The sequence below is a fragment of the Sceloporus occidentalis genome, unplaced genomic scaffold, assembly GCF_023333645.1.
Source record: "Sceloporus occidentalis isolate IW3139 unplaced genomic scaffold, rSceOcc1.0.p SCAF_4, whole genome shotgun sequence".
Taxonomy (NCBI): domain Eukaryota; kingdom Metazoa; phylum Chordata; class Lepidosauria; order Squamata; family Phrynosomatidae; genus Sceloporus; species Sceloporus occidentalis.
The window spans coordinates 189,196,639-189,207,461 of NW_028316984.1; positions in this window are offsets into that span (position 1 = coordinate 189,196,639).

Sequence of the window (10,823 nt, forward strand, 5' to 3'; positions counted from 1 at the left end):
ACTTCATTGCCTCTACAATGTAATGGAGTTTCTGTCAGTCCACTAAGGAGCAGGATCAATTTAGGCTGCATCAATATAAGCATAGTGTCTAGATCAAGGGAAGTAATAGTGCCACTCTATTCTGCTTTGGTCAGGCCCCATCTGGAATACTGTGTCCAGTTCTGGGCACCACAATTCAAAAAGGACATTGAGAAACTGGAGCATATTCAAAGGAGGGCAACTAAAATGGTGAAGGGTCTGGAAACCATGCCCTATAAGGAAGGACTTGGGGAGCTGGGGATGTTTAGCCTGGAGAAGAGAAGGATAAGTGGTGATATGATAGTCCTGTTTAAATATTTGAAGGGATGTCATATTGAGGAGGGAGCAAGCTTGTTTTCTGCTGCTCCAGAGAACAGGACCTGGAACAATGGATGCAAGCTACAGGAAAAGAGATTCCACCTGAACATTAGGAGGAACTTCCTGACAGTAAGGGCTGTTCAACAGTGGAACAAACTCCCTTGGAGTGTAGTGGAGTCTCCTTCTTTGGAGGTCTTGAAGCAGAGGCTGGATGGCCATCTGGCAGGGATGCTTTGATTTGGATTTCCTGCATGGCAGGGGGTTGGACTGGATGGCCCTTGTGGTCTCTTCCAACTCTACAATTCTATGATTCTAAGACTTTGGCCTGTTACAGACAGCCAAAATAAAGCTGCTTCGAGTCACAGTGGAGGTATGGTGTTTCAATGATGCATGCGTCCTAAGAGTCCAGAAGTCGCACCAAAGCCACGCTCCAGCCCTAAGGACTGGAGCGTGGCTTTGGTGTGGCTTCTGGACTCTTAAGGACGCATGCATCATTGAAACACCATACCTCCACTGTGACTCGAAGCAGCTTTATTTTGGCTGTCTGTAACAGGCCATAGTGACTTTTCCCAAAAGATAGAACGCAGGCATGGCTTCTCACTAGCTAGTTAGAACTAGGATTTCTCTTATCTTTTTATCTGGGACTGCATCTGCACTGCAAAATTAATTCATCTTGTCATTGTTTTAAGTGCCATGGCTCAGTGCTATGGAATTTCTTGGATTTGTAGTTTTGTGAGATATTTAGCCTTCTCTGTCAGAGAGCTCTGGTAACACAACAAACTACAAATCCCATGATTCCATAGGATGGAGCCATGACAGTTAAAGCAGTGTCAAACTGTATTATTTATGCAGTGTAGATGCAGCCCCAGAGCTTTTGGTTACTGAGAAGAAATTAATGTTTTCAAAGATTTAAGGAATGGAATTCATCAAATTTTGACTGTCATCTCCACAGCTTTTGTACTATCAACTATGAAAATGAACATAGGTCCAAATGTATCTTTCCACAACTATGGAGCCCATATGAGAGTTATTCCTGGGTTTAAGTAAGACTAGGGAATGCTGACATAGTGGCAAATTTTAAAGTGCAGACACTCATAATGATAGCTGTTATAACCACATTTACAGGCAGAATCCCAAAATTGTAGACAGCTGTGCTGAACCATTTCAACAAACCATTTCTAGCAGTTTTTAATCAATAAGAAGAGCAGATATTTTATGAAATAAATAGGTCCTAAGTGTCCATTCAAAACCAAGACAGATCTAGGACTTTAGATTACAATTGCCTAAATCTAGTTATCAGTCCCAGCTAGGATAGACCTACTGAATCACATGTAAATGTGGTAAAGCAACATTTATGTCACCTTTAGTGGTGGAGCTACACTAGTAAAACCAACAACTGGAATTAAGCCAATACCAACAGCTCATAATCTATCATTGTTGCTGAAAAATGCAGTGTGAGGACTGTGGTTAAACTCAAAAAGGGACAAAGAAACTTGGCAGGGATTACATTTTACAGTCGTACGTAACCAAGATGGTAAATATTCTGGAACCCACGCCCAATGAGGAATGCTTAGGGCAGTGTTTCACAAATTTTTTATCCTTGTTGCCCCCTTTATATCTACACATGGACTTCATGACACCTTGTCACCTGCTTAATGTAGTATATAAATTAAAATATTTTGTTTGTTTAATGTGCCTGTTTACATTTGCACAAATATATGAATGGAGTGGTTTAGTTCTGTTATTCCCATTTGACTAAGGTGACTATGATAATGGACAGGATCCTGCATCAAATAGGTGGAGCATAACTTTATGCTCATAGTTGAAGTTGTGTAATGCTGCCTCATTAATGAATTGCAACATTATGCAACTAAATGGAGGTGTGTATCTGTATGCCCCATTGCACAGTAGGGTACAACATGCATGTACAAAAGTTCACAGTGTGAAACCATGTGCAATGACACCTTCTACAGAATTCTGCTTTCACAGCTTTGAACTGAATGTGGGCATTGCACATTGAACAAAAACAACCATAGGAGAACTTCACTGTGTGTAAGGAGATCAACACACGAGGCATTAAATCTGCTATTGAAACTAGAGAATAGTGCCTTTGGCAATACTTATCGCACATTGTGATCTCTGTTTTGTTGCTGCTTTGCTATGAGACATTGTTAGAACATCTGTTTACATTGATAGAGAAAGCCCATCAATAAGCTTGCAATTGCCCTTCTGTCCCAGGAGATTATCGCACTACACTCTTAAAGCATTGCCATTCCACTTTAACTGCTCTGGCTACCTCCTGTTGCATTCTGGGATTTGCAGTTTAGGAAGAATATTCAGCCAGAGAGCTCTTGGGTCTTACTGAGCTACAAACTCCAAAATGCAACAGGAGGCAGTAAAAGCACTTAAACGCTTTAAGAGTATAATGTGATAGCCCTCAGGTGTGAAACATTGCTGCCATAGAGGTTCCACTATTGGCAGTCATGTGCTGTCAGTGTCAACACATTTTTCTCTTTCCCTTGTTTCACCTTGCTATTTCTTATCCTATATCTTCATAGCATAACTCCAGAACTGCATTAAAAATAGAAACAAAAAAAACCCCCACTGAAAAGCCTGTTGGGTAGGGCATAGGGCAGGAAGATGGGATTAAGGGGGAGTGCAGAAAAGAGTGCATGGCACCATAGGTGGTAGAAACAGCCCTGGTTGCACCAGTGGTGTCCCTAGTGCAGGGGGGCAAACTGCCTTGCTCTCCCCCACCCACCCAAACTGCTGCAGGACCCCCCCCCTCCAAGCCTTCCAAGTTCCATGTAGCTTCTGCTGTGTGGGACTCCAAAGGCTCCTCCACCCTCCTAGCAGCAGCAGCCACTACTAAGGGGAGCAGCACTACAGCCTCTAGAGGACCCATTTAGGTTATTTGCCCAGTAGCTGTTCCAATCCCTTTGGGTGTACCACTTCACCAGGTGACACCCCCCTCTGGTGTTTAGCCTGGTGCAGTCCATACCTCCCACAGCCCCTAGTGATGCCACTGCATCACACTTTTGCAAAGAAGTGCAATAATGAATGCTCCCTAACTGGTGTTTGCATTTCCATTCAGTAATACAATTGAAGCAAAAATGAAGCTTGTGTGATAATATCTTAAGACACCAACAGGATTCCCAACCTAAGGGACCTGAGGGTCGCTCCAACCGTGCCACAAACCCTGTCGCTGCTCCTGTGCAACGCCAGATCGATTAACAACAAGTCCCACATCCTCCACGATCTGCTGGAGGACCAAGGTTGCGATCTGGCTTGCATCACCGAGACCTGGCTTGGGCCTGAAGGGGATGTTGTGTGGGCTCAGGCCCTGCCTGCCGGGTTCTCGGTGAAGGACCAGCCCAGGTTAGGTGGGCGGGGGGGGGGAGTGGCCTTGATACATAGGAACACCGTGTCCCTCACCAGGAACCACATTTGTCAGACGTCCTACATCGAGTGTATCTACCTGACCCTAAAAGCGAAGGACAGTCTAGGGATTCTGTTGGTGTATCGGCCACCCCGTGCGCTAACGGACTCCCTTAACGAGCTGACACAGCTGGTCGCTGAACTGATGCTGGAGACGCCCAGGCTACTTGTCCTGGGTGACTTCAACATCTCCCTCACGGCCAGCTATGTTCCACCCGGTGCAGCTCGCGAATTCATGGATACCATGGCGGCCATGGGCCTGTCCCAGCTGATTTTGGGTCCCACGCATTGTGCGGGTAATACTCTTGATCTGGTCTTCTGTTCGGACGCGGAAAATCCGTGGGCGGAAATAACTAATATTTCCCCCTTGCCATGGACGGATCATTTCCTGGTTGAGGCAAAAATCAAGGTCTCTACCCAGATCCCTCCCGGGGGTGGTGGACCTATTAGGATGGTCCACCCTCGAAGGCTGATGGAACCCAAAAGGTTCCAGGAAGCCCTAGAGGGATACATGGTTGGAAGTGACGGCGACTCTGTTGATGCCCTGACTGGTATCTGGAGCACCGGTCTCTCGAGGGCTATACACAGTATCGCTCCCAAGCGCCCTCTCAGACCCGCTTCCAAACGTAAGCCCTGGTATACGGAAGATCTCCGGGCAAGGAAGCGGGAAATGCGACGGCTAGAGTACCGTTGGTGAAAACACCTTCGCTTAGACGACAAGACTCTCCTAGACCAACTGTTAGTGCACTACGGAGAGGCGATACGAGCAGCTAAGAATTCGTTCTATGGTGCTCGTGTCGCGTCCGCGGAGTCGCGTCCAGCAGAGTTGTTCAGGGTAGTCAGGGAGCTAACTCAGCTCCCTCCTGCCCCGAACCAGATCCTTGAACCTTCTAAGGCCTGCTGTGACCAATTTAACAACTTCTTCGCGGATAAAACTTCTCGGATAAGCGAAGGTCTTGACGCCGACATTCAAGCAGAACCTAGGGTAGAGGCATCCAGAGCCTCCGTGGACTTTGTTAAACTGGATCGGTTTGAGTTGGTAAGTACCGATGATGTGGACAAGATCCTCGGAAGTGTTCGGAAAACGACCTGCTCTCTCGATCCCTGTCCCTCATGGCTAGCAGCCCAGGGGGGACCGGCAGTGACTTCACTGTTACGCCGGATCATTAATACATCCTTGAGGGAAGGGCAATTTCCATCTGATCTTAAATTGGCCATTGTAAAACCTTTATTAAAAAAGCCCTCCCTCGACCCCCTGGTACATAATAATTATCGGCCAGTCTCGCTGCTGCCATTTCTGGGGAAGGTGATCGAGAGGGCGGTTGCAATCCAGCTTCAGGCGGTCTTGGATGAAATGGATTATCTGGACCCATTTCAAACTGGCTTTCGGGCGGGTTACGGGGTTGAGACGGCCATGGTCGCCTTGGTCGATGACCTCAGTCTGGGCATCGACAGGGGAAGCGTGTCCCTGTTGGTGCTCTTGGACATCTCAGCGGCTTTCGATACCATAGACCATGGTATCCTTCTGGGGCGCCTGGCAGAGGTGGGAATCGGGGGCACTGCGCTCCAGTGGTTCCGGTCCTACCTCTCCGGGAGGTCCCAGATGATGCAGCTGGGAGACGTGTGCTCCGATGAGAGGGCCCTTAGAACTGGGGTCCCTCAAGGAGCCATTCTGTCTCCCATGCTATTTAACATTTACATGAAACCGTTGGGAGAGATCATCCGGAGACATGGGGCGCGGGGTTATCAGTACGCTGATGACACCCAAATAATTTTCTCTATGTCTCCGACTGATGCAGTGACCGAGGATGGCGTCTCTCCTCTCGTGGCCTGTCTGGAGTCAGTAATGGGCTGGATGAGGGAAAACCGACTCAAGCTGAATCCAGAGAAAACGGAGGTACTCGTGATAGGTTCCCCTGGTCCAGGAATGGTGGTGGTTCCACCTGTCCTGAACGGGGTCACGCTCCCTGTGAAGGACTCCGTGCGCAGTCTGGGGGTGCTTCTTGACTCGTCCCTTCACCTGACTGCCCAGGTGAATGCGACGGTCAGGAGCACCTGTCATCAGCTTCGGCTTATTCGCCAGCTGCGTCCATACCTGGCCCAGGGGGACCTTGAAACTGTGGTACATGCTCTGGTAACCTCGAGACTGGATTTCTGCAATGCACTCTACATGGGGCAACCCTTATACCAAACCCGGAAGCTACAAATGGTACAAAACATGGCAGCCAGGCTGGTCACTGGTACATCCAGGGCCAGCCACATTACGCCGGTGCTAAAAGATCTGCATTGGCTGCCGATTCGCTTCCGGGCGCAATATAAGGTGTTGGTGATGACCTATAAAGCCCTAAATGGCTTGGGCCCAGGATACCTGAAGGACCGCCTCTCCCCATACATTCCGTCCCGCACCCTCAGAATATCTGGGCAGCAACTACTTAGGGTTCCCGGGGCCAGGCTTGTCTCCACTACCAGGAAGACATTTTCCATCGCCGCCCCGGCCCTTTGGAACACACTGCCCATAGAGCTCCGCTCGGCCACCTCCCTAGCCCAATTTAAAAGGGATTTGAAGACCTTCCTTTTTGGTAATGCATTCCCCGATTAAGATATCCTATGGACCTCCTTCCTCTTCACTGGCAAGAGGACTGGCTAACTCGGGGCTTTTTTGTTTTTTATTGCAATGTTTATTGATGTTTTTAATGTAATGTTTTAAAATGCTGTAAACCGCCCTGATCTGAGGAAGGGCGGTATATAAATAAAAAATTTATTATTATTTATTTAATATCCACCCTATTTCTCAAGCTTAAGGTGGAGCCAAAGGCTTTCATGGCTGGCATCCATAGTTTTTTTGTGGGTTTTTCGGTCTATGTGGCCATGTTCTAGAAGAGTTTCTTCCTGGCGTTTTGCCAGCATCTGTGGCTGGCATCTTCAGAGAATGCTTGCCTGGACTAACTTTTTCCAGGTAAGCATTCCCTGAAGATGCCAGCCACAGAACGTCAGGAAGAAACTCTTCTAGAACATGGCCACATAGCCCAAAAAACCCACAAAAAAACTTACTCAGGGTGTTTGTGAGAATAAAATGCAGGAGGAAGGGATGGAGCTAGGTACTCTGAAATTCTTAGTCAAACCAAAGAGTATGATTTTAAAAGATGGTGAGTCACTGTCAGATACACAGTATGGGCCCCGCGCGTAAACATGGAGACTGTGCCATAGCTTCTTACAGGATAACTGGGAAACAACAGGAATAAATCATGATGAGCATGATATGCATGCTTTAATGTTATTCCCCCTTCCCTCGTATCTCTGTTTAACCACCTCTCCCAAATCCCCCACAGGGCAAGTGAGATTGTCTGTTCTGGGTTTTTGCACCGAATGACTGATGGGCTTGTATATTCTTAGCTGTTGCTTCCAGAGCCCTCTCAGGCCATTAATTATTCTCTCTGACATAGCAAGGCTCTCAAGTTGATTGTTGTACAATAAATGATAGATTTCTTCTCCTCCAAAGAGCTCATTAAGACATGTTTTATTAGAAGGAAATGTGCTGATTAATCAACCATCCATTTTGTTTTAAGAGTGTTCATTTCCCCAGGATAGGTTGTAGCTCTGATCGGTTTCCCGCCCCATCCCCTTAGCCTCCCAGGTCCCAAATACTACCATCAAAATCCGACAGGCTGCCTTGATGTCGGAGAAGATTCCCTAATTTATTAAAACAGATACAGAAATATCTGAACCAGGCCTTGGGATTCTCAATAAGTGTAAGCAAACAGAATTCCTCTGATATATTGCTGTCACAATTAGAAAGCATAAAACAAATAGTAGCTCTGCTGTTTGATGGAGGTTCTGGTGTGGAATCTGCTGTAGGATCTACTTCCTTTGTCCTATCTTTCTCTACAATGTCACAAGAGCCCTGTCTGCATTGGCATGGGATAACCTGGAGCATCCTGGCCCCGCAGCTGTCCTGCCCCTCCCCTGTTGCAAAGGCATCTCTTCTGATGTCAGGTAGCTGACTATATACATGTCCTACTAAGCCACCCAATGCATCTGTTGTCACTGTGGGTCACTTAGCTTTGAGGTCAGAACGAGGCACCCATCGATGGTCACGTGGCATTCTGACCTTAGAGCAAGCAACTGGCAGCAGTGCTGAACACACCAGGCAACTCAGGGGGCTGTGCATGCAGCCAGCTGTCTAGCACAAAACACAGGGGCCCAGACCTTCCAGGAAGATTAAAAAAGAGGAAAACAGGGACTTTTCAAAATCTGATAGAAGAGGAGTAAAACCCAGTTCTGGTGCTGAATGAGGCAGTCATCTGGTCTACTTGCACCAGAATAGGGCAGTGGGGTGGAACATACACACCCCACTGGCCTTGCACCTTTATTTTCCCTCTCGGCACTCAGTTGTGGCAGTGAAGAAACCGGCTCCATAAATGTGGTGGATTCAAATGTCCTCCGCTTCAGAAAGTGGTCCTTTTAAAGTGCCACCCCCATATTTTTTTTCCTCTTCCAGTGAATTAGTCCCTTTATCTGCACTGATGACTGCTTCCCAATGCGCAGAAAAGCTGGGGAGGGGGTTATCTTGGGAACATGATGAGATGATGGACTTTTTAAAAAATAATAAAATTTGACAGTTTATGTGCATCATTGCTTTTGCATAGCTGCCATACTCTATCAGTATGAAAGTACCTTTAAATACTGACATAAGCGGTATGTCAAAGATGTGTATCATTTGACTGACATTTTTTTAAAAAAACCAGAATGATCAAACACATTCAAAATGGAGGCTCCATTTTAAATTGATACTATGGTAATGTGAACATCAATAGGATTTAAATGCCACGGAGGGATTCGATTATGGTCAACAAAGTGGGGACTTCAATTCAGTATTGGATCATCAAATCTCCCCAGATCTCCTCAATATAAAAATGTTAGTGTGAATGGCCCCTTGGCTTCTAGGAAGAGTTCAGGCTTGATTTATTCCAGGATCCATTCATTTGTCTTTTTAGTGTCCCACAATATTACTAGAACCCTCCTCTGGCATCACATTTCATAGAATCATAGAACTGGAAGAGACCACAAGGGCCATTCAGTCCAACCCACTGCCATGCAGGAATACACAGTCAAAGCACTCCCATCAGATGGCCATCCAGCCTCTGTTTAAACACCTCCAAAGAAGGAGACTCCACCACACTCTGAGGAAATGGAGTCACTAGAGTTGGTGTCACCTGATGTGGTAACTCATAGTGTCTTCTTCAATAGCAAGTACAAGTACATTTCTATACTGCTTATCATTTTAGCGACCTCAGAAGGATGCAAGCCTGAGTCAAGCTTGAGCCCTTTTGCTGGTATTGAACTTGCAAACTTATGGTTTGTGAGTGAGTGGCTGCAGTACAGGCATTTAACCACTGAGCCACCAGGGCTCATTCGTCATTGACTTCCTCCACTACCACACCATACATAGGATTGTTTTTTGTACTAATGTTACCCATAAATTGTAACTCCCCCTATATCACTGAATCTAATGGTAATAATTGTGGCAACTAGCCAATTAGAAGTGTACTTTCAAATTACAATATCATACACACAGCCTAAATGAATTTACATATACATAGTTCCATGTGCTTAAAGTGAGCAGTTGGTAAAATGTGATTTTGTAAAGAATTTTTTTAAAAAAAAATTAAAATATACTTAAAAAAAATCAGATAGATAATGTTTTGAAATTTGACATTTTAATTTAAAAAAAAAAAACTGTGGCCTCTCCTTTCTCCTCCCACTGAGCCTCACCCCACCCATTTCTTTAGCATTTTAGTGGGACACAGGTAGATGTCTGAGGAGCAGTGGTGTCACCCCCTTTTGGGGTGTCACCTAGTGCGATCTGAACCCCTTGCGCCCCCTGGTAATGCCACTGGTCCAAAGCAATATATTCCACTGTCAAACAGCTCTTGCTACTAGGAAGTTCTTCCTAATCTTTAGGTGGACTCTCTTTTCCTGTAGTTTCAAATGAACTGATTGTCATCCTGCCAGCATTCTTCACTACCTTGGTTTCACAACCATACATAAAATCAGAAATGCAGTGGCATAATATTCTCATTCTAAACCCACCCAAAATCTCTAAAAGGTAATTCTTTAAAGTATTGCATATTTTTCAGTGTTTATCAGCATTTTCATGCCTCCTCTATCCCCACTGCTCCAATACAATAAAAGCCTTTTGAGAAAAGCAAAGCAAGGGGTTTCTTTTTATGACCTCAAAAAGTTTTAGACTTGACTTGGCTAGCTGGACTTGATTTGTTCCCTCCTCAAAAACTCTAAAGTTTTCCAAAGACTTCTCAGCAAAGGTTTTGTTCACTACTGTGCTCTGCACAGAACCATTTTTTTTATTTTTTATTTTTATTTATTTATTTATTTATTTTTTGCATTGCTGGCACTGTATATACATTAAATATTAGCAACTGCAGTCATTCCACAAGCTTTACTCCACTCTGGGATTTGGGTTAATGAGGGAGAAATTCCCAGTTGTCTGTTTAAGACAGCTTTCCCATTATTTGAGCAACACAAAGCCCAGCCTTCTGGGAGGCTGTAGAGATCAGCTCTTGGAGATGATTGAAACTGACCCATAATTCAGGTAGTAACTCACAAGCCTGGGACAGAAAGATTCATGAATTCAGTGACATTTCATTAGATTTCACAAGGTAGTAAACAAGCTGGAGGGTGGAGAGGGAGAGAAGGGAAGCAATGATGGCTCAATAGATTTGGAACGTACATTTTCAAGCAGAGAGAGAGCAAAGATGGACTAGTATGTAGATAGTGTGAGAAGTTGTGTTTGCACTACATCATTTGGGGTAATTCATGGTTGGTTGGCTCCAGTGGCACATCAAAGGAAAGGGGCTAGTCATTTCTAGATTGGGGAAAGTTACATTTTGGATTACTACATCCAGTATCCCTTGTCAATCATGGGCAGTGATGGATTCTGAGAGCCTTTGTCACCAACACAACAGTTTTTCCAGACTTTGCATGATGGCACAATATAAGCAGTAGTATAGAAACACATCACAGGTATTTGG